This window comes from Callorhinus ursinus, unplaced genomic scaffold (genome assembly GCF_003265705.2).
Source record: "Callorhinus ursinus isolate GAN/ISIS: 27379988/994484 unplaced genomic scaffold, GSC_fseal_2.0 scaffold2, whole genome shotgun sequence".
Lineage (NCBI taxonomy): Eukaryota > Metazoa > Chordata > Mammalia > Carnivora > Otariidae > Callorhinus > Callorhinus ursinus.
Window position 1 is genome coordinate 49,919,536 of NW_027397064.1, and position 25,470 is coordinate 49,945,005.

The following is a 25,470-nucleotide window of genomic DNA, read 5'->3' on the forward strand; positions in this document are numbered from 1 at the left end:
TAAAATATAACTATTACATTCAGCTCAACTGAACAGTAAAGCAAAAATGCTTACTGCTGGTCACATTCCAGGGAACGGTTAAAATTGCTTTATGGCCTTCGGTAATGAGAGTGGACAGCAGTGTAACAATACATAATAAGGTGAGTTTAGTTTTATGTCCCGAGAACAATCTGCTTTACCCTTATGGTTCAGTTCTTTAAACTGTTTCTGTTTGAAGTAATTACAAAAGATAGTTGGCAAGTGACAGTTATAACCACTGTAGCAAATGGACTTTGTTGTAGTGTTGTGGTCTACCCCTGAGTACTATTATCTTAGACTTCTAGGGCATTTAGTGTAAGTGAGGATGTCACATGAAACAAATGCCTCCTGACTTACACTAGACTTACAAGGATCTCCTTCAAGCAAGACCAGCTCAAGTGTGTGGCTGGTGATGTTTTCTGAAGGGTAGGACGTATACATAACCCTGGCTATGCTTGAGTTGCTATTAGGAGACACAAGAAAAAAAATGTATTTTGTTTTAATAGTTCTGTACATATTTGGAAATTATCACATGATAATTAATATAAACACCACATCAAATCTATGATTTCATAGATATGACTGCTTAAGATGGTTATATTTTAAAAGTTCATATGGAAAAGGCAAAAGTTCTGATGTTGGTGTATAATGACTGTGGCAGGTAGTCCAAGAATGCTCCGTGGGCCTCAATTCCTGGGATTCATGCCCGTGAATGGTCCCCTCCCACACTGTAGAGTACCGACACATAACCTATAGGTTCATTTAACCTAGAGGCTATTGTGGAAGTGAAACAGTGTGACTTCCAAGGCTAGGACAAAAGTCACTGAGGCTTCGGTTTGACCTTTAGTCCTTCCTTCTGAGGGGAATCAACCGCCATGCCTTGAAAAACAACCCTATGAAGAGTCCCCAGGTGCCAAAAAACTGAGGCCTCCTGCTCACAGCCAGCAAGGAATGCTATCCTCTTGTTTACAGCCATGAGAGTGAGCCAACATCTTTGACCGCAGCTTCCTAAGGCATGAGGGGCCAGAACTACCTCAGCTGAGACCCTCTTGAATTTCTGACCCATAGAAACCATGTAAGATAATACATGTTTACTGTTGTTTTAAGCTGCTAAATTTGGGGGTAATTTGTTAAGCAGCATTAGCTAACCAATAATAGATGAAGAATACCATGAGCAAGACTGGGAAACAGTGACAGGGGATCCCGCTTACCGGTGCTCCTATATAGCTCTGCTTTTCCTCCTCCTCTCTGAAACTTCCGTTCCATGGAGCTGAACCATTAGATCTCAGTTCTAATGGAAAGTGCACCTCTTGCGTCTGCTTTTGGCTGAGCCTGCACATGGTACCTCTTGTCTGACAAAGTGTTTACCATCACTTAGTCCTTCTGACAACAAGAGGGCTGTTACAGGCTTTTAACGAATGCAGACTCTGCAGCCAAGAGAAATGTAGCTGAGAAGTGGGATCGAGATCTACAGTTCCCAATCCCAAATGGTAAGTGAGTTGCTATTTCTCTTGTTCCTCCTGTTTCAGAAAGTTCTCAAAGCAGCTGCGGTCTCTCAGCTCTGCCCTCATGTGCAATTTTCCGCTTTTCCAGGGCCCCTACCTAGGTCCGCGGTAAACTGAGAGTTACAAAGTTGCTATTTAATGCTTTTTTTCTCCCTAACAACTTCAAAAATACATTGGAGATATTTTTCTTATTAACGTTTTCCTCATGTCAGCAGAAGCAGTATGTTTTAAAAAGTTCCTTGAGACATTCGTCCCGCTTCTTACCTTTATTCAGAGGACTTGGTGGGAAGATGCCCGCGACGCTGTTACTCCCTCAGGGTAGGGAGCAAAGAGCTGGTGGAAAGAGCACAGAGACAGAGTAAGGAGAATTCAGTTCATTTTCGACATTTACTCACATATTCTTACTTTTTTCTATTTCCCAATTATTTTCGCATCATCAACGGAAGTTTCTTATTAGGTCTTGGGTATGCATGTTGAAAAGTGATTTGGTTTCCACTGTGTTCTGCAATGTCAGCATTTCCATAATTACACACCACTGTTGGCTGTCTCCCAGATGACTGCTAAAATTATATATCATGGGATTTAACTACAGGCCGGACCATGGTGTTTTTTAATCTTCACTCGAATTCCTTCCAAATAACTAAGGAGCTAATCATCCTTATTTTATGTATTTATTTATTTAATTTATTTATTTAGTTTTTTGGTCTCTAGTTTGGGCCTTTTTAAGCACCTCTCTTGCAACAGATTAGAAGTTCCTTTACCTTTTAAGTTTTCAAGCTGCTTTGGTTCACGGTTTGGGGGAAAAAGAAGAGGACTTGCATTTCTCTATAACTCCATGACAGCGGGCTCCGTGAGTCAGACTCAGTAGTAATTTGCAGGGTGTTCTGACCTGCAAACACATTATTTGCCCCATAATAAACTTAGTAAAATACCAAATTTTGTGAATACCCAAATCCCGCACTATCACTTCTTGATTCTACCTCAGGAATCCTATTTTTTAGTATCCCTATCACAAGGAACCCGGGTGAAAGTAAACGTTGGTAGAGATGCAAACTAAGTATACCAGGAAGACTAACTTCCGGTTCTGGCTCTAAACCTCTAACCATGACATGGGTAAGTCCCATCGCTCTTCAGATGCTCGCCATTCCGTCTGTAAGATCGCAGGGTTGGAATACGTGATGGAAGATCACTTCCAGCTCTACAGGCCAAAAACTCTGTAACCGTGATGGCAGCTCCAGATGCCCACCTTTCCTGTGGGCACATATTCTCCCAACCACTTTGTCCTGCCTGCTGGTCCTGCTCACTGGCTATTTTATTGTCATCAGGTGAGCCTGTTCCTTCTCTTTGCTCTGTCCTTTTTGTTTGATGTTTGTTTAATTCTTCATCCTTTTTATTTCTTTCTCAAGTCTCTACAAGGGAAAGGGGGCACAACAGAGATTTACTACCTCTTGATATGAACTCTGCTCTTCTAGATTCTTTAGAAAATAGATCTGAAAAAGACTTTCCATAAAGTTGTCACCCAGTCACTCTTTATGTGCCTATCACTATTTTCTGGTATATTCTCTTTTAATTATTTGACTATTTATTGATTTTAGGTCTCCCCCACCAGAACGTACTTTCTATAAAACCTCCATCTGTGTGCCCTATTCCTGTTTCAGCCTGAGTTCCTAGGCCATTGTTTGACAAAATAATAATTGGGGGTGTTTGTATCAGCTTATATGCTCAGTATGCTAAATTGGTTAATTGAACCAGAATCCCTTTCAAGGAAATCTGGCTTTTGAGGAAAGGATACCCCCAAAGACATCAGAACTATTTAGAAATAGCAGCGGTTCAAAAAACACTTAATGTAGTCACATTAAATCATCCCCAGCATAATATGAGGCAGAAAATCGAAAAGCAAGAAAAAAAATTCCTAGACAGAAGAGTGTGTAGTAAACCTTCTCTAAATAGTTCGCCACTGTGTGGCATGTGGTATGACCGGATAAACAAACCTAACAAGCAATTTGGGTTGGGGAATTCTGGCTGTAAATGTAAATGTACTTTACATCTCTTTTAGTGGTCAGACACAAGGTAAAAATGGTAAGGGCACTATTTTTAGTGATCAAGTCATCTCAGGTTATGGAAGTTTCTCATTAGTTTGCGTTCCATAAAGATAGGCTTTATGAATCTAAACCTGATTTTGTCTCTTAACTAGGAGCTGTTTCTGAGAAATATTAAATGAAAGGGAGACAGTATAAATGAAATTCTAACTCTAGACCTGGGTCACTGTTTGTCCCATAGAGTCTTTGGGGGTCACTTTTGGCAAATTCTTCCTATATGGTTGTCTAGAAGTTATCGGATTGTCTCCTCACATAAACCTTCTTGAGTGGCTGACACATTGTTGGCACAGCATGCACCTAACATGAGTAAAGGAATCACTATGCCACTCAGAGCATATCCCGGCACAGGGTGGGTCAGGTGAGAAAACCAGTATAGTAGTCCTGTGTCGGCACTACGCCATGCAGTACGTAAATGACTCTAAAATATTGAAGAGAAATGCAAGTGGGAAAAAAAATACTATTTGTGTGATGAAACAGACAGGAAACATTTTGTGGTGGAGTCATACAGGAGAATATTTATATCCTCCAAGGTCCAGTTAAAGTCCTACCTCCTCAACAAAGCCTTTCCTACTAGCTCAAATCATTTTCTTCTCTGTGTTCAATTATGTTTACTGTCTATTAGTGGCTCTTTTTTTGCATTCTGTCATACATAACCTTATTGAACTTTTTCAAGTGTTAATAAACTGTCGGCTGAATAAGCTCCTTGAGGGACAGTTACTCTGTCTTATCTTTATTTTTATCGTCCTAGTATTGCTTGGTGGCTGGCTTGTGAAAAAGCACTCGAAGTTTAAATTGAACTAACATGATAGAAGAGTAGTAACTCATTAATAGCTTTGTAACAACGATCGCAGTAGAGTTTACAAGCTGTATTTTTTCCTTTTATGAAGACAATCGAACCGAAGTTGGAACTTTTATCAGTCAAGGTCCAGGCGGAAGACAGAAGGCTCTCTCACAGAGATAATGGGAGAGATTTTGATGAAGGGAACATGTACAGAGGTGTGGCAGCATTAGGGACCAACAAGGAATGGTGAAACACCTCCGGGCAGCAACCGTGGAAGGTCATTACCGCTCCAAAGCCTGAATGGGCCAACGCATGGCAGCGATACTGAATCTGATGAGAGCTGAGTCGTGGGAAATGGACCACCTAATAGTTATGATTGTAGGTAGAGGAAGGTATTCACAATCAAAACACACTCTCTCTCTCTTTCTCTCTTGCCGTCTTTTTATCTCCCTCGCCCTCCTCCCACCCTCCTCTCTCTGATCTCTACCTAGTCCCTCCCACTGGATGAACCCAATGGGAAGTAAGAGGGTGAGAGAATTCAGATGATGTAGTCCATCCAAGTTAGCCCGCTAGAGTGCAGATTACCCTGAAGAAGAGCAGAGAATAGATCGGGAAGGACAAATGGAGGATAATCAGTGTAAGATTCCTTCCAGTTTTCTTTCGATACTACTATTTGTAAACCTTGTTACTGTATATGACTCTCTACTTTTACCAAATAATATAGGATAGTCACCAGATGCAAAATAATTATCTATCACCAAATAGCTTTGTATGCAATTGTATCATTTGTTTCGTATGTGGCATTTTTTTTTCCCTCAAAATCATCTTATATGGTTCCACTGGTTTTATGTTAGAGTTACTATATTTTAAACTATTAACAGTAGTGAGAAATATAACTTACTCTTGTTTTATTTTTTTTTAATTTTATTATGTTATGTTAATCCACCATACATTACATCATTAGTTTTTGCTGTAGTGATCCATGATTCCTTGTTTGCGTATAACACCCAGGGCTCCGTGCAGTACGTGCCCTCTTTAATACCCATCACCAGGCTAACCCATCCCCCCACCCTCCTCCCCTCTAGAACCCTCAGTTTGCTTTTCAGAGTCCATAGCTTACTCTTGTTTTAATGTGTGATTTTGAATGTTAATCTTTACTTCTTATTGAAATCTACAATTTATCTTCACTTGGTAGTATGTTCTTCAAGAGTATTTTGATACTTCACTTTTTCAAACCACAACTGCATATTTACTTTTATTATTATTTTATTATATATATATGTACTTATATTATATATTATTAAATTATTATATTACATAGAAAATACAAGTTTTTTAAAAAATTTTTATTGTTATGTTAATCACCATACATTACATCATTAGTTTTTGATGTAGTGTTCCATGATTCATTGTTTGTGCATAACACCCAGTGCTCCACGCAGAATGTGCCCTCTTTAATGCCCATCACCAGGCTAACCCATCCCCCCACCCCCCTCCCCTCTAGAACCCTCAGTTTGTTTTTCAGAGTCCATAGTCTCTCATGGATCGTCTCCCCCTCTGACTTACTCCCCTTCATTCTTCCCCTCCTGCTATCTTCTTCTTCTTTTTTTTTCTTAACATATATTGCATTATTTGTTTCAGAAGTACAGATCTGTGATTCAACAGTCTTGCACAATTCACAGCACTCACCATAGCACATACCCTCCCCAATGTCTATCACCCAGCCACCCCATCCCTCCCACCCCCCCACCACTCCAGCAACCCTCAGTTTGTTTCCTGAGATTAAGAATTCCTCATATCAGTGAGGTCCTATGATACATGTCTTTCTCTGATTGACTTGAAAATACAAGTATTTTTAAGAAAAAAAACCCTCTTTATGAGAAACGTGGAAGCATTAATAGTACATTTTTTTACTTGTGGGCAAACTTATTAACACAGTTTAGCTCCCAGAAACTAGCAAGAAACCACAACAGCCTTGAGAAAGAGGCTGAAGACACACTCGATAAATAGATGCTATAAATCCAAAATACGAAAATAACTCCTAAAATGTTCCATAGGGCCAAGGGTCCTTTACTTACCTTTACAGTACCCATTATTCACATGCTAAATAAGGCTTGAATTTTGACACTCTAGTTTCAGTGTAGATTTAACTTGTCCTCCAAAAGTCACATTTCCTATTTTAATTGATATGTTAAAATAATTCAAACATTTCTAATTGATATAATGATTGGCTATCACAATATTACATCTGCCTGTCATTATATCACCTGAATAGCTGATATAATGCTCTTTATTGGGCTGGGAAAGACTGAGGGGAGAGAAGATCTAGAGAGAAAAAAAACTTAAGGTCTTAGTTCTGACTTACTGAAACAAAGAGACCTATGCAAGTCCCACAGGGTAATTGGATTTGGAGTTCACAGGAGAGGCCTGTACTGGAGATATAAACAGGGGAGCTGTCATTATGGAAGGTGCTTAAAGCCACGAGCCTGAATCAGATCACCAGGGAGGAAGCAGAGTAAGGGACTGAGTATTGAACAGCTCTTCATGAATTACAAGGCATTTGAAGAGAAAGGGAGCTTTCTAGATATTAAAACATTTTTAAAATTGTAATGATTGAAGTGATATGATATTGAATTGCAATGGAGATCAATGATAAAAGAGTCCAGAAAGGGACTTCAAGTATATATGGGAGTTAATATATGATAAATGTAACATTTCCAATAGGTAGAGCAGGCATAGATTATTCAGTAGAACATAATCAGCATAAGAATCCTTTTCCATTTTCTTTGGTTACTATTATTTTTAAAACTTGTTGTTATTCTGACTACTTCAACAAACAAAACTAAAAAGCTAAAAAGCTAGAAAAATATTAGATCCTGTCTTTAATCCATGGGGAATTTATCTTGATGTAACTTATAAATGAATAAATTAGCATACAAGTAAAAAAATTGTACTTCTGGGGTAAGGAAGGTATATCTAAGCATGGCACATAAAATGGAAAACATATGAATAACGCAATAAGACAGTAAAAAAACACTCTGGGAAAAAATATTTTCAACAAAAGTGACAAAGGGTTATCTTCTTAATATAGCATATGAAGAAGTTTTATAAATCACTATTAAACAGATGAATACATCCATAGAAACATAAAGGTTATGTTAAACAACAAAATAATCATTAAAAAATATAAATAGTAAGTGTTGCAAACATTGCAAAACAATGTTTGGTACATTCAAGTATAAAATCAAGCTAAAACAATAGTGAAATACCATTTTTCATATCATCAGATAGGCAAAGATATTACTCAAAACATATATTACTAATGGAGGTCATGTTGGTGATATAGATCAATCCAAAGGCTAAGACAGGTAGTTTTCCAAAAAAAGCAGCACCAATATATAACTCATGTCACATGTTTTTCTAATAAATGTGACACGAACACTCTCCCATCAAGAGGTGGGGTCTACGTCTCTTCCCCTTGAACCCGGGTGACCTTCGTAACTACTTCAACTAATGGAATGTGGCAGAAGTGATGTTGTGTGATTTCTAAGGCTGGGTCATAAAACACAGTATGGTTTCACCTAGCTCTCTCTCTCTCTCTCTCTCGAAACCCAGCCACCATCATGTGAAGAAGCTAGACTCTTAGCTTGTGCCTAGCATCAAGCACCAGACAACTAGAAATGTGAGTCAATGACCAAGGCTTCAGGTGACTTGCAGGTCCTAGACTTCTGGTTTTCCAGCTGAGATCTAGACATCCTAGAGCACAGGCAGGCCATCCTTAGTGTGTGAATTTCTCACCTACAGAAATCATAGGAGATAATAAATGATTATTGTTAGTTCAAGCCACAAAGTTTTGTTGTTGTTGTTGTTGTTTTTTATGCAATAACCTGTAAAAAATACACTGGCTTTTAGCATCATATGTCAAAAGCCAAGGCATATCTGTTGACTAATTTATTTTGAAGAATCACTTGGACAAGTGCACAAATATATATGTTTAGGAAAGTTGACTACAGCTTCTAATTTTTCACTCTTTCAAAGATAATATCAAACAATTGGGAACTACTTAAATAAATTATAATATGTCCATATAATGGAATACTCTTCAACCATTCAAAATATGTAGTAAATCTTTATTTGACATGGGAGTTCTTCAATTTATATTATTAGGTAAAAAATTAGATTTCAAAATGTTTTACTTACAGAATCCCATTCTTTTGGAAAAATTTTTCTCAATCTAGGCATAGAAAAGTCTCGAAAATATGCATCAAAATTATAATGGTACATATATTTTATAATCAAGTAAAACAAGTTATCTCTATTTTGAAAATTATTAATAAAAAGCACAAAGCACTTATGACATTATCTCATTTAGTACTCACAGATGCTGTGAGATAGGCATTAGCACTTTTGTTTTCATTTATTTTTTTATTTATTTTTTAAATTGAGGTAGAGCTGACATACAATGTTATATTACTTTTAGGGGTACAACATAGTGATCTGACAATTCCGTACATTACACTGTACTCATCACAGTAAGTGTAATTACCATTTGTCACCATACAACATTATTACAATATTATTGACTATATTTCCTATGCTGTGCCTTTCATCTCCGTGACTTATTTATTTCATAATTGGAAGTTTATGCCTCTTAATCTCCTTCACCTATTTTGCTCATTTCCCTTAACCCCCTCCCCTCTGGCAACAACCAGTTTGTTCTATTTATGATTGTTTCTCTTTTTTGTTTGTTCATTTATTTCATTTTTTAGATTCCACATATAAATGAAATCACATAGTATTTGTCTTTGTCTATCAGACTTATTTCATTTAGCATGATAGCTTCTAGGTTCATTCATGTTATTGCAAATGGCAAGATCTCATTATTTTTTTGTGGCTGAGTAACATTTCATTACATATAATGGAATATTATTACATATTACATACAATTGCTAGTAATATTCCATATATATAATTCTTTATCCATTCATCTACTGATGAACACTTAGGTTGCTTCCATATCTTGGCTACTGTAAATAATGCTGCAATAAACATAGGGGTGCGTAATCTTTTTGAATTAGTGTTTTCATCTTCTCCAGGTAAACACCCAGTAGTGGAATTACTAAATTGTATGGTATTTTTATATTTAATTTTTTTACAAACTTCCATACTGTTTTCCACAGTGGCTGCACCAATTTACATTCCCACCAACAGTGCGTGAGAGCTCCCTTTTCTCCACATCCTCACTGACACTAGTTACTTTTTATCTTTTCCACACTAGCCATTCTGGCCAGGACAAAGTAATATCTCATTGTAGTTTTGATCTGTGCTTCCCTGATGACTATGTTGAACATCTTTTCATGTGTCTGTTGACCATCTGTATGTCTTCTTTGGAGAAATGTCTATTCATGCCCTCTGTTCATTTTTAAATTTGCTTTTTTCTGGTGTTGAGTTGTATAAGTTATTTTATATATTTTGGATTTTAACCCCTTATCAGATAATAACATTTACAGATATCTTTTCCCATTCAGTAAGTTGCCTTTTTGTTTTGTTGATGATTTCCTTCACTGGACAGAAGCTTTTTATTTTGGTGTAGTGTCAATTTTTTATTTTTGCTTTTGCTCCCTTGCCTGAGGAGACATATCTAGGAAATATGTTGCTAAGACTGATGTCCAAAAGATTACACCTATGTTTTCTTTTAGGAAGAAAGAAACTCCTAAAAAAATTTTTGTTTTAGGAGTTTTATGGTTTTGGGTCTCACATTTAGTTCTTTAATCCATGTTGAGTTATTTTTGTGTGTGATAGAAGAAAATGGTCCAGTTTTGGGTGCCTGGGTGGCTCAGTTGGTTAAGCTACTGCCTTCGGCTCAGGTCATGATCCCGGAGTCCTGGGATCGAGTCCCACATCAGGCTCCCGGCTCAGTGGGGAGCCTGCTTCTCCCTCTGACCCTCTCCCCTCTCATGCTGTCTCTCTCTCTCTCTCTCAAATAAATAAATAAATAAATAAAATCTTAAAAAAAAAAGAAAATGGTCCAGTTTTTTTATTTTACATGTAGATGTCCAGTTTTTCCAACACCACTTATTGAACCAGACTCTCTTTTCCCCAATGTATATTCTTGCTTCCTTTGTTGTAGATTAATTGACCGTATAGACTGTATAAATATAGATTATACAGACCGTATAGGGTTTATGTCTGGGCTCTCTATCCTGTTCCATTGATCTCTGTGTCTATTTTGGCACCAGTACCATACTGTTTTGATTATGATAGCTTTGCAGTATATCTTGAAATCTGGGATTGTGATACATCCAGCTTTGTTCTTCTTTCTCAAGATTACTTTGGCTTTCAGAGTCTTTTGTGATTCCATACAAATTTTAGTATTATTTGTTCTAGTTCTACAAGAAATACTGTTGGTGTTTTGATAGGGACTGCATTGAATCTGTAGATTGCTTTGGGTGGTACAGTCACTTAACAATATTAATTCTTTCAATCCATGAGCATGGTATATCTTTCCATTTGTGTCACCTTTAATTTCTCTCATCAACATGTTATAGTTTTCAGGGTACGGGTCCTTCACCTCCTTGGTTAAATTTATTCCTAGGTATTTTATTCTTTTTGGTGCAATTGTAAATGGGATTGCTTTCTTAATTTCTCTTTCTGCTACTTTGTTAATTAGTGTATAGAAATGCAACTTATTTCTATATATTAGTTTTGTATGCTGTAACTTTACTCAATTCATTTATTCTAACACTTTTTTGGTGGAATCATTAGTGTTTTCTATATGTTGTATCATGTCATCTGCACATAGTGAAAGTTTTACTTTTTCTTTACCAATATGGATGCCTTTTATTTCTTTTTCTTGTCTGATTGGATGAGGACTAGGACTTCTAGTTCTATGTTGAATAAAAGTGACAACAGTGAACATACCTGTCTTGTTCCTGATTGTAGGGAAAAAACGTTCAGTTTTTCACCATTGAGTATCATGTTAGCTGTGGATTTTTCATATATGGCCTTTATTATGTTGAGATATATTCCCACTAAACCACTTTGTTGAGGGTTTTTTATTATGAATGGGTGTTGAATTTTGTCAGATACTTTTCCTGCATCTATTGAGAATATCATATGGTTTTATCTCACATTTCATTAATTTGATATATCACAGTGATTGATTTGTAGATACTGAGCCACTGTTACATTTCTGTAATAAATTCCACTTGATTGTGGTGAACGATCCTTTTAACGTATTGTTGAATTCAGTCTGCTAATATTTTTTTAAGGATTTTTGCATCTATGTTCATCAGCAATACTAGCCTATAGTTTTGTTTATTTGTTTTTTTTCTGTAGTGTCTTTGTCTGGTTTTGGTATCAAGGTAATGTTGGAATGAATATGGAAACTTTTCTTCTCCTCTACTCTGGAATATTTTGAGGAGACTAGGTATTAACTTTTTGTTAAATGTTTGATAGAATTCACCTGCAACTCTTTCTGATCCTGGAATTTTGCTTTTTGGCAGTTTTTGATTACTGATTCAATTTTGTTACCAGTAATCAGTGTGTTAAGATTTTCTATTTCTTCCTGATTCAGTTTGGGAGATTTCATGTTTCTAGGAATTTATGCATTTCTTCTACATTGTCCAATTTGTTGGCATATATTTTTTCATAGTACTCTCTTATAATCCTTTGTATTTCTGTGGTGGTGTTATTACTTCTCTTTCATTTATGATTTAATTTATTTGAGTTATCTCTTTTTTCTTGATGAGTGTGGCTAAAGCTTTCTCAATTTTGTTTATCTTTTCAAAGAACCAGCTCTTGGTTTCATTGATCTTTTCTGTTGTTTTTTCAATCTCTATTTCATTTATTTCCTTTGTGATCTTTATTACTTCTGTCCTTCTACTAAATTTGGGCTTTGTTTATTCTTCTTTTTCTAGTTTCTCCAAGTGTACAGTTAGGTGATTATTTGAGACTTTTCTTGTTTTTTGTTTTTTGTTTTTGTTTTTTTTTTGCGGTAGGCCTGTATAAACTTCCTTCTTAGAACTGCTTTCACTGAGTCCCAAAGATTTTGGACCATTGTGTTATCATTTTCATTTGTCTATAGGTATTTTTTTATTTCTTCTTTGAGTTCTTCACTGACCCATCTGTTGCCTAGTAATATGTTGTTCAGCCTCCAAATGATTGTGGGTTTTTTTTTTTAATTGATTTTTAGTTTCATACCATTGCAATTGGAAAAGATGCTTGATGTGATTTCAATTTTCTTAAGTTTATGGAGACTTGTTTTGTGGTTTAACATGTGACCTACCCTGGAGAATGTTCCACGTGCAATTGAAAAGAATGTGTATTCTGCTATTTTGGGATGGAATGTTCTGTCTATAACTGTTATGTCCATCTGTTCTAATGTGTCATTCAAAGCCACTGTTTCCTTATTGATTTTTTGTCTGGATGATCTATCACTGATATAATTGGTGTTAAAGTCTCCAACTATTAGTGTATTATTATCAGTCTCTCCCTTTATGTCTGTTAATATTTGCTTTATGTATTTAGGTGCTCCTATGTTGGGTGCACAGATATTTATAATTGTTATATTCTCTTGTTAATTCCTTTATCATTATGTGATGCCCTTCCTTGTCTCTTGTTACAGGCTTTGTTTTAAACAGTGCTTTTCTTTTTAAGGAGATGAGCTTCACATGTCATATTTTTGAAAAATTGCAAAATGCCTCGTCCTTGCACTCTTCCTCCATCTCCGTCCCCATTCCTTCTCAAACAAGCAAATTCCCTTCACGTTCTTAAAGAATGTCTAGGGAGATGGGAATAATAGTGTATTTGAAGACTGCGCATAGATATGACCCTGAAAATACTCTGAAAAATATAAAAAGACTCTGAATAATATTATTATGCCTATTTTTATGAATGAGAAAAACGTCTCAGAAACTCTAACTGGCTTATTCATTATCAGTCAGAAATTATTAGAAAACAAACTAGATATGTCAAATCCAAAATTTATAATCTTTGCACTCTATGGAGAGGTATCACAAAGTGTTTCAAATTTCTATCATGCCATACTAGGTATCATGCAAAGAGAATTATACAGTAATATTGTCACAGGCATTATGGTCTATGTAAATTAATATTCATTTTCTTCAGACAGACCTATGAATGCAAAAAAAGATAATTAATATTAGACACTGAATTTTACAAACAGATCATTATAGAGATGATACAATAAAAAAGTTAAGGTTAGTGTTCACTTTAAATCTGTTTTAATTATGTACAAGGTGAATTTATCTACTAGAAGACTATATCTATGTTGTTTGTTGAATATATTCTACGTTCTTTCTACAGTCTACAATAGTAAACATAAGGGGCTTATTCCAATTCCAAATCTTAATAATATAGGACTGGTCCAAGGCAAAACAAATTCAGTAAAATTTGTTTTCAGCATTCATTCATATTTCCTTTATCCTTCAGACTTCATTACCTAGACATATGGACATGTGTCTATTTTCCCCACAGGAAGGTTGATTTTTGCCATAAAATTACTGTTAGTTAAAGTACATTGCCTATCATTTCTATATCATATGCCGAGAAGTAATTAAAAATTTTTACAATTACACTTTTAAATTAGTTATCCTGTTTTATAGTGCTTGATTTCTCATCATGTTGCTTTAGGATGCTACATGGAAATAAGCCACTGAGACTTTTCATAAATACCTTGGTAACATTTTGCAAAATATTTTTAAGTTATGTAGAGGTTTTACATTGATTAGTAAAATGCCTAAGAAATTAGCTATAGCTCACATTCTATATAAAGGAGGAAACTGAAGCTCAGAGAATATCATTACCCAAGGATCAAAAACCAAAAAGTAATAGAGCTAGAAATAGAAATCCAATTTCCTAAATCTTAGTCTACTTCGTTTCTGCATGGCTCTATTTCCATTCTATGGCAACCCTACAACGGCCTAGTTGGATAAAGAAAACAAGTGACTACTTTCAGTCCTCCAGGATAGGATGTCTGCTGTCTATGTGATATTCAGAACACAGTGGTTGCTGGATTCTAATTAACAAGACAGTTCTAAATGTGTACTAAGGATGTTTCTTATGCTATAGGTTGCATCCAAAGCCATTGTTTAATTGAGTGGTTATGGCAATCTTCCTAAATCATTGCAAATTATTAAGCAGCATGTGGTACAACTGGGACCAGGAAGGCTCAGGTGTAATAAATGATTGTACTTTAGAGAGTCATTTCTTCATAATAGGGAAGTAATTCATTAGGGAAATGAAAGAAACTTCAACTGTAGCAATTAAGCATATTGAAAAATATTTTATACAGAAAATCCTTTGCTTCTTGTCTGAACTAAAGCAGAAACCAACAACCCATTTCTGAAAAAGTTATCAAGACATGCAAATTCACTAAAAACAGAATTGTTCTCTGGCTCATTATTTACACTGTGGCATAAAATCAGCTACTATTTTCCAAGAAGAATGTTAAACTTCCATTTGAAGTGTTTTCATTTAATTCAGACTTTCATCTTTAAATAAAATACAAAAAACAAAGAAGAAAACCTGAAAAACTCAAAGGAAAACTTAGAAAGCATGATATTATTGGTGTTTAGAGATATGTGATCTAAAACAAAAAGTCAAAAATCCAGGTAATTCATAAAGCAGAAGAATTTTAAAAATAAATAGGGTATCAAGAATAAGACTATAATTACTACACCAAAGGTAATAAGCCAAGGACTATAATGTCAAGAATTTAAGTCTACCTGGCTCTATGGTCACCCTTCAAGTCTCATGGCTTTAGTGAAACTGATGATATCCTCATTTTTCCTTCTCTTCCTTTTCTTAAAACCTGTATACATGATGTCTGTCATCTTCTAGTTTGCATACACAATTTTTGAAGCACGCTTTTCCTTTTTAACTGTATATTAATTTTTTAATATTTTTTCTGGACAATAATTATAAGATGGATATACCAACAATTCAAGTTGCATTTTTTTTGGTTATTCTATCATTTCAGCATTTTTCAACATTAGTGAATAAATGTCATTCAAATGCATTTTTGTTAACATTTGTTGGGTATGAAATGATTTGAGGATACAGTATACTTTAAGGGAATCCCCAAATGGGTAATAATTTAAATCTCCAAAAGAAGAAGAATGACTGAAAGTTTACATATTAGATGCTCACTTTCTTTTTTTTTTTTAAGTCTAACATCTAACATCTGGGCATCATGATCAGGCATTTAATTAAGGCAAAATGAATGTCAAGAATTTCACATGGATTCCATTAGTCAGATTTGCTATTACATCATTTGAATTGGAGTCCACTTCATAAATATCTCTTCAAGGACCTACCTGTGGGTAAAAATAGGACATAGAATTCACATTCCTTTGAAGAAATAGATGCAGAAAGGGGCATATGCCTGTGAGGCTCTCTACTGCATACTTAATGCATTGGACCAGGAGAAAGCAGGTTGTATTGAAATAGGCAAGTCTCACACTTTTGTTTAAATATGGACTTATTTTCTAAAAATGTCTTGGGGTTGAAAAAAATTAATTATGGCACGAGTCCTGAAAAGATTTCTGTAAACTGGACAACTTCTAATATTTATGAAACTCAGTAATGACTGAGCCAGAAAGATGATAAAATTGATTCAAAGAGTATTTGAGGACCTGGATATTTATAGGGAATGGAGAAGGAAAGTCAGAATAAGATTGCTCGGTTAAATACAAAACAACATAATAGTCTACAGTCAATACAATCATATTTTCTATGAGGAAAAACTAATTTGTATCTCTATCAAAATATATATAGATACAGATATTATATATATAAATTATATATATAAATATGGAACTTCACAGAGCCTGGGCCCTAATCAGTAGTTAGTAGTTGAATAAACAAAGTTCCAATCCCCTAGATAATTAATCTTTGAGTGGTCCTGTGGATGGTACTTCAATATAACATTGAAAGAACATGTAATCCTACTTTGTCTAATTCCTAAGTTTTGGATGAGTTTTCCTAACAATGTTAATATTTAGAATGATGATATTATATGTCTGGCAGAGTCTATAAAGATCATGTTTATCGAAGGAGACAGAACTATACTTCATTAGTGGAGTTATGCATGGGAACCACTGAGCCATTAACTTGTGCTTTTTTAAGAAAAGAAACCTATAAAATCCCTCTAAAGCAAATAACGTGAAGACATCCTATTTTCCAGTAGGAAACATCTCATACAAGGAATCCTCCGTATGATTAACAGCTAACTTCTCATTAGAAACCATGAAGGCCAGAAAGCTGAGGAATGAATATTCAAAATGCTGGAAGAAAAAGGACAACTAAGAATCCTTTAAGCAGTAAAACTGTCCTTCAAAATGAGATCTCGTTCCCATATTTTCTTTTAGTTCTTTAGACATGGTTTCTTTTAGTTCTTTAAATGTATTTAGATAGGTGACTTCAAGTCTTTGTCTCATCAGTTCCTATCTGAGCTTTCTAAGGTACATTTGCCACTGATGGCTTTTTTCATGTTATGGGCCAAATTTCTTACTTCTCTGCATGTATCATAAGTTCTTGCTGAAAATTTGATATTATAAATAATATAATGTAGGAACTATGGAAATTGGAATCTCTACCTCCCCAGGGTTTGTTACTTTTGCTGTCTGTTGCTGTTTGGTGATCTTTCTGACCTAATTCTATAAAGTCTGTATTCTTTGTCATTTTTGGCCACTGAAATCTCTGATCATTTAGGATTAGCAGTCAGCTAATAATTAAGCAGAGATTTCCTCTAATGCCTAGAACCAATGAATCTCCTAATTTTTGACAAAGGGCTCTACGTGCATGTTGGGGTATGCCTTCATCATTGAGCCAGGCAGTTGGGAACTGCCTTAACCATTGCTTCCAGTTTGTGCAGAATCTCAAGGGCAGGCAAGAGTGAGAACTTAGTACCTCTTTGGGTTGTTCCTGAAAACTGTACACCGCCCTGGGCATGTGCACAACTTTCTAGATCACCAGGGATATGTTACATCTTGCCAAAGCCCCTATGAACATATTTCCCAATTTTTCTTTTTAGGCTTATTGTTTGTAAGCCTGTTTGCTCCAACTGTTATCCATGACCCAGGCAACCACAATGTTAACAATATTCTGTACTGTTTTTTACAAATGCCCCAGAGAAAAGACTTTTCACAGTGGTGAATCTCCTAGTCAGGTCAGATAAAGACAACATTGCAAGGCGGTGGGGGGGGGGGAGTGGTTCTTCTGGAGAACCACTAAATAGGTCAACCATTGACAGTTCTCTGGGAATGGGACTTTGAAGGAGCTTCACCTGTGTTCCATTCCTTCCAGTGGCTGCCAGACTGCTGGTTTTCACTGTGATTATGGGCTGTTAATTTTCAAGGATACCATTGAGCTAGGGAGTGAAGATAAGAATAGTGCAAGTTAAAATGCCACAAAACTCACTGCTCTTACCGTGATTCCCATCTTTTCCTTGAATGAACTCTTTGTGAAGTGCAGAAATCCTTTAGTTAATTTCCAAAGTTATGCAAAATTTGATTCTGATCATTTTTTCCCCCAGTTTTCTCATTGCTTTTATGGAGGAGAAAATTTTCAGAGGTTCTTGCTCTGCCACCTTGCTGATGTCACCTGAGGAGACAGCTTTTGAAGAGAAGAGCAAAAAGAGGTAAGGGATAATGAAGGGGGTTATGGGAAGAGAAAAATACAAGGAAGATAAAACTGGAAAATTCCACGCAGCCTGTAGTTGCATGAATGTCACTTCTCTGTCCAAAAAGTTATAATTGCTTCTTAATCCCAATCCTACTAGGAGGATTTCAAGGCCTGAATATTCTTACCCTATGTTAAGCTTGCAACTCTACAGTTCTCTCTTTCTGAGTGTAGCCACCCTTCCAGTTAGGTGAGCCTTTGTCTCCACCTCCCTGCTCTCACCTGGCATCGACACCCATGCTGCAATTTATTGCTTCAGTCTAACGCACTAGCTAGAGACTACATGCTGGTGCTGTCACTGCTCTCAAGTGGAGGAAGATATGGGCCTAAGGGATAGTCTATGACAGTGACAAAGTAGAGACAGATTATTGTCCCAGCCACATTTGGGTCACTTATTGCTAGCCTAAAGACATTTTTCTTCCTATAGGGACAAAATAAAAGTTTTTTTTTTTTTTTTACCCCATTTTGTTCAGACTATTAGAGTGACCATTTGATTCGAAGTCAGAACAGAGAAGTGGAACAAGGCTAATTTAATCCCAATGCCCCACTGATGAGTGAAGCCAGGGACAAGACAAAGTTGTGACCAGTGACAGCAGTATGGAAGATTCTAGACCCCGTCCACAGGAATAAAAAGCCAATGACAAAGTGCATATTTAAGAATTGAAAGAAAGGATAGGTTTGAAGGGAAAAGAGCAAAGTTAAACACAGTTCGGTAGTTTCTGGGTCATCGAATTTGAGCTCGGTGCCAAGTGCATAAGAAAGACTTCTTAGTTGTCTGGTTCATACGGTCATTAGTTATAGTTTTGTTCAAGTTGATAGTTTTACAAAACAGGCTATATTAACTCATGTTATGTGGGCTAATTTGGTTGTTTCTAAGTCTTTAGTTAAAAAAGAAATTACCGCCCCGCTCGAGCTGATTTAGGCCGCATCCCTCGGCCTCAGAGTCACTGCCACCATGGCCAGCCAGTTGCAGGGCATCCAGCAGCTGCTGCAGGCTGAGAAGTGGGCCACCAAGAAGGTGGCGGAGGCCCGCAAGTGAAAGAACCAGAAGCTGAAGCAGGCCAAAGAAGAAGTTCAGGCTGAAATTGAACAATACCACCTGCAAAGAGAGAAGGAGTTCAAGGCCAAGCAAGCTGCGGCTCTGGGAATCCCATGGCAGCTGCAGCACCGAAGTGGAGAAGAAGACCCAGGAGAAGATGACCATCCTCCAGGCCTACTTCCAGCAGAACAGGGATGAAGTCCTGGATAACCTGCTGGACTTTGTCTGTGACATCTGGCCAGAAATCCATGAAAACTACCGCATAAATGGATAGGGGAGGAAGGAGCAGCTCTGCAGGCAGACTGGCATGCTAGATGCCTTCATGGAATACGAAGCTTCAGCAAAGCTTGAGTAGTTACATCCTTGTGAAAAGGCATTAAATTATTTCTGTATATTAAAAAAAAGAAGCAATTATCCCCTTTATAAGAAAGCAGAAATGCCAAAACCTGAATGTCTTCAACTGACCGTTTGCTGCAATTTTACAACCCAATCAATAATTTCCATTGCATTGGGTTTGTTTAAGAACCATCTATCCATATTCTATCATACTGATCCTCAATCTTAATCATTTAGACTTTGTAGGGAAACTATATTTAAATGGTCCTTATAGAGGGATTTTTCCTACTTCTTTTGAAAGGTGGGTAAATATCCAATTGAAGTCTGATTTTATTGCAGAAATAAAGCATTTATATGTTCACATTTTGAATCTATGCTAGAAAATACTAATCACTCAATCAGTACTGCTACTCAAGATTATATAAATAATGTTTTCTTTGAAAAATACTAAAAAATATCAAACTCTCCACATAGATGGAAACACATTTCTGCTTTTAAACTTTCTTGGAAAATACACCTTTAAGGAAGTATAAAAATTTGAACAGTTCATTATCAATGAAAATGAAGTACACAGTAATGTTACAATAAGCAGAGTTTATTAAGAAGCTAAAATCTAGCGATTTCTAAAAATTATAGGATAAAGATTTATCAGAAGAAGTTTTTGTGTTGTGGTTTTGACATGATAACTAGTTAGGTCTTGTTTTTCACATACTAGGCAAATGTTCATAAATGCATTTTTTTTGTCTTTTCCCTTGAAAAACAGAAAATTGTTGGAGGCAATACATTAATTGTATTTTTTTCTTGTGTCTGATTAATCTTGCATACTCAAAAAGGAAAACAGTTGGGATTACTCTTTATGCTAAATTGATAATAACTTTAAATTAATTACTGGTACTGTTTGAACATGGATTTTAATCTCTTGATTGAAAAAGACATTAAAACAGATCTTTAGCCATCTAATGACAGGAAACCAATTATCCGAGTGGATCACAGCATCGTAGATACTTAGGAAATATTCTTAACACAATCAACTAGGGAAGTTATTTTTGAGGAAATATCTTGGAGGTATCTTTTTTTCAATTACCATCAATAATTTAAGCCACTTGTAAATGCAAATCTGGCCACTTTTCGTAAATTTGTTGCAGTTCAAAATTTATCCAGAATGGAAATAGTCAGTATCTCTCCTGACTCCTGAAAAATGTCACAAACAGCTAGAAACTAGACGGGAATGTAACACTACCAATTAAAGTAACACAGCAAGATTTTAAAACAAATTGTTTTGTGTAGAAAACACTATTTTTCCACATAATTAATAGCTCTAATGTTATCTGCTACATATTCAAAGTGAGCAGAAAGACAAATGTTTCCTCAGAGAACACCCAGCCCAAATATCAGTAGATTATTTGACTATGCGACATCCCCGGAGGCAATTCTGAGCTGAGTGCACAACTGCCTGTGGAGCTCACCAAAAGGCCAGATGTTGCTACTAGAATGTTCCAAGGCTTGGCATCTGGGCCTTGGCAAGCCCCAGAGATAGCCTTGGGTCTTGTGCCTATTGCTAAAATAGAAAATGAAAGAAAGTTCCACAGTAGAGAGTCTAAATGATTTTGAAGAAATATACAGGAATGAAAAGTAATTCAAAGTTACACTAGCTTTTAGTAAATTGTTGGTTTGTCTATACCATGTAAATATACGGGGAGAATGTCAAAATAGTTTCAAGGCTGGGAAAATCATTTTCATTGACTTTCACTGTGTTCTACAATAATTGAATCAATCCGTTAAATTAGTTTCCGGCAACTGAGAATGCACATTTTTCATTAGTGAATAGCAATAACAGAGGGAAGAGAGCCATAATCTTAGTCTCAGACTTCAAGTAGTTTTAGAGTATTTTGAACTATTTTTCATCCCATTTCTATTTAATTATGAGTTTGAAATGTAGAAGTCATAACATGGCTGTTGGTACATAAAAATGAATTGTTTTATGTATCCATAAAAGTGTTTTTGGGGGGCTACAAACCATAGATTTCTGATTCTGAGAAATAGCATGGTAGTAACAAGAACCTTGAAAATTCATACCCTTAACTTAGTAATTCTTCAACTCTTAGGAATTTGTCTTAAGAAATTAATTAGATATAGACAAAAATTTATTTGTATGTTCATTGTGAAGATAAATAGCTAAATACCAATACAAATATCCAATAATAGGGGAGGTTACATACAATAGAGTCTTATGTACCATTCAAATCCCCATTTTAAAGACTGTTTATTGGCATAGAAAATGCTCATGATATGTTAAGAGCAGGAGATAAAACGATATAAACAATAGAACCCCAATTGGAAAAAAATCAGAGGTAAACTGACTGAAGACTAGAAAAAATATATAAAAGTATTAACATTGTTATGTCTGGACAGTGAGTTATGGGTAATTTTTTATTTTCCTCTTCATTAGTTAGCATTGTTTAAATATCTTATAAAGATCATACAATAAACATTTAAAAATATTATGCAAATAAAATTAAAACAATGTGTTTTATTATTGCTTTATTTAGCATAATGTGTATAGTTTGAAAAGGCTGCAGATCAACTACAACTTCTTTAAACATGAAACACTGAAAATTCTCTAGCTGCTTCAGCTTCCACCCAAGTGTTAGGATTTCTGCTTTGTCTTTCCTGAGGATACAGCTAACAAATCCAAAGAGGAAACCTGATACTATTACTCTGATAGAAAACTGTACGTGAAAAAGAAAAGAAAAATCTGTTTTTAAACCAAAATAACATATCAGGAATCCATTGAACAGTGCTGCATTAAGAAACAATTTCAAAAAAGGAAACAATTTCAGGAGGATAAGTATCCTTTTGTTATAAAATTGGTTTATCTAAATTTATTCCAAACGTTATCTGTTCAGAGAGTTGTTGCTACTCTCCTCTTCGATCTCCTGTTGAGTTCGTAGGTGTTCAGAATGGTTTGATCCCTATGCAGCTGAATTCCTGAGACCAGACGAAATCCAGGTCTCCTACTCCTCTGCCATCTTGCTCCGCCCTCCAGTTTATTCCAAACGTTAAATCACTTACAGTGTCCTTCCCAAAATACATACCCTGATCCATTTTTCCTACACTTAACACTGAATATTAGTTGCAACATTCTAAATGGGCTTTTTTTTTTTTTTTTAGAGATTTTCAGTATTGTTTATTTCATATTACCAATTTATCTCTGGTGCCTCTTAAGAATATGTACCATTGTATCAATGTATTAGATTATATATATTTCCAAACATAGCTGGAATTTGAATACTTTAAGTATTTAATACCAGTATCTATGTTTTCATACAAATCTCATGTTTAACCACAAACATAAAACTCTTCTGCTTCTAATACCCTCCTGGCAGCTGGCTTAGTATTTTACTTACTTGGGGTTTAATTTTCACGGAACAGATTTTTTTTCTTTTAATTCCAAACAAAATCAATGTAATCTATCTTAGATGCTCATTTAGCAATATTTCTGAGAGGTGGGGCCGACTTTCAACAGTGGCATCAAGAGAACAATACATTAAATCAGATTCCCTCTCTTTCTGAGGATGGCAGTGTGAGCTCAGCTGGTCCCCCGTCCTCAGCCCAGCCCTCAGCAGAAGCAGTGAATTCAACCATAGCTACAGCAGAGTCTGATCATTCTCCTGATGAAATTACACTGATCTAATTTGCACGCTGTGAAGACATTTGGCACTGGCTGGATCTGAGCCTTGACATCTTCATTGGAACTAAAAGTACACTAAGAACTGACATTACATTTCACATTCTCTTTTGCCAGGTTGTGGCATTTCATCCTCTTTAAAGGCATTATTTCAAGAACATTTAATTTGGCTTTGACCTGCCTGCCATTTTGCTGGGTAGAACATCCTGCGCCAGAAAAGCTCAGCTGTAATAAAGTTTGGCACCAACAGCCCACCGTATACCTGCACCATCCTGTGCAATTTAATTGGCATTCAGTGGGTTGATAAATGGACTGGCTTAATGAGACAATATACTTGACATATGCAGGATTCTCCTGAGGGATAGGAGTCCTTTCTTCACTTCACACGTCAACATGTTACAGATACCAAAACCGTCATCTCTAGCAGCGGTGCTGTAGCCAACGGATGCCGTCCACGGGGCTGACCAATAGCACTGTTATCTTCCAGCCGGCTCACGCCTTTCTCTCTCGGCATCAAGCAAAAGATGGCTTTTAAATGTCACTGAATTTTGTATTTTCCCAGACACAAGGAAGAAGATAGCCCCCATGCTTTATTTACATAAATCTGTATTTTCCTAGGAGACCAAACAGCCTTGTGGCCTAAACAGATTAGTTTTACCTGCTGTAAACCCCTGACAGTACCATAAAATACAAGTAATAATGAATTCTAGGTATAACAACTGACATGCAATTATGTATAGGAGCAAGTAGGTGCCATTCTAGCTTCAGAAACACTGGTTTCAGGAAGGAATTAATTAAAACAACAAAGACACACCATTTTTCACTCCTCAGATTAGCAAAGATTAAAAAGAACCATAACGCTGAGTGTTGGCAGGGGAGCGAGGAAACAAGTGTGCCATGCTCTGCTGGTGGGATTCGAAATTAATACAACTTTTCTGGAAGGCAAATGTCAATATGGCAATATGTATCTAAAGCCTTAAAAATGGGCATAGCCTTTTACCAGGCACTTCTACTTCTGAAAATAGATCCCAAAGAAATACATGTAAGACGAATGTTCAGCAATGGTCATCACATCAACTACAATAGGAAAAAATTTTAAAATATCCAGATGTCTTAAAAATAAGGAGATTGCCTAAATAAAATATGGAATACCTATATTCTAGAATTTAGCCATTAAAATAATGTAATAGAAATATTGGTCATGAAAAAAATGTTCTGGATGTCTTTTATGCCAAAAAAGTATTACAAAGCACTAGTTTATTAGTCAACTTTTTTGTGAACAATTTATATATAAACATATCTATATGTTCATACATGACAAAGTCAGATATCAAAATAGTAATAATGCTTGCTTCTGGAGGTGGAATTAATCAGAGGTTTGTTTTTATTGATGCTTATTTTTAAATAAATTCTTTATTTAAATGATTTTAATTAAGATGGCATTTTAAACTTGTCAAGGAATTTCTTTCTGACAACAATGTGATAGTTGGAAACTTTTACTATATAGTAAGTAATATCATGCCCACCTAATACAATTCTTCTTACAGTTCTGGGTCATTTAATATTCTGTTGAATAGCTGTCCAGGTAGATAGATAATCCACCTTAGACAAATGAAGTTTCTTCTTCCAGCTTCCTGGGATTTCTTATTTCACTAGTAACAGCTTAGTAGTAGAAAGCAGCAGATTTTTAGAATGCAGTTGACACTCAAAAGACTTCTGGAGTTTACAACTTCCAGCTACAATCCTTACTAAATGGAAACTGCTTGGACTAATTTTTTGTTTTTACAATGCTGATGCTTTTTTATTTTTTAAAAATTTTTATTTATTTACTTGAGAGAGAGAGAAAGAGAGCCATGAGCAGAGGGGAGGCACAGAGGGAAGGGGAGAAGCAGACTTCCCGCTGAGCAGCTCGATCCCAGGACTCTGGGATCATGACCAAAGCCAAAGGCAGACGCTTAACTGACTGAGCCACCCAGGTGCCCCTGCTGATGATTTTTTAAAAAGATAGAAAAAGATAGAAAGTAAGAATCCAGACATGAAAAGGTTATTTATTTAGATTTGCTAAGGTCCCGTGGGAACCATGTTGTGGCTGGCAGTAGGCAAGATGGGGTACCTGCCTTCAAGTCTGCCCAGGGAAATAGAAAAGGAAAGATATTTGGGATGGAATGAAAGTGCTTTAAGGGGGAGATCAGCTGAGGGAAGCCAAAGTGCTCCAGAATGACCATTTGGAGGGCTTGGTTAGCGGTTCAGCCCAGGCAGGGTGAGGCGCCATGTGAACAGCGTCCAGGGCAGCTGCACCA

At 36.1% G+C, this 25,470-nt stretch overlaps 1 long non-coding RNA gene and 1 pseudogene across 3 annotated transcripts in view; one reads left to right on the forward strand and one right to left on the reverse strand.

Moving 5' to 3' along the window:
- Positions 1 to 25,470, reverse strand: part of LOC112806760 (uncharacterized) — a 333,839-nt gene that overhangs the window by 50,109 nt on the left and 258,260 nt on the right. For all 3 annotated transcript variants that reach the window (XR_012375023.1, XR_003203930.2, XR_012375022.1), the window contains exons 5-6: positions 2,285 to 2,412; positions 1,788 to 1,856 (exon numbers count right to left, since the gene is read on the reverse strand). This is a non-coding gene — a long non-coding RNA (uncharacterized lncRNA). The remainder of the gene's footprint in view (positions 1 to 1,787; positions 1,857 to 2,284; positions 2,413 to 25,470) is intronic.
- LOC112806750 (V-type proton ATPase subunit G 1 pseudogene) lies at positions 19,020 to 19,536 on the forward strand (annotated as a pseudogene).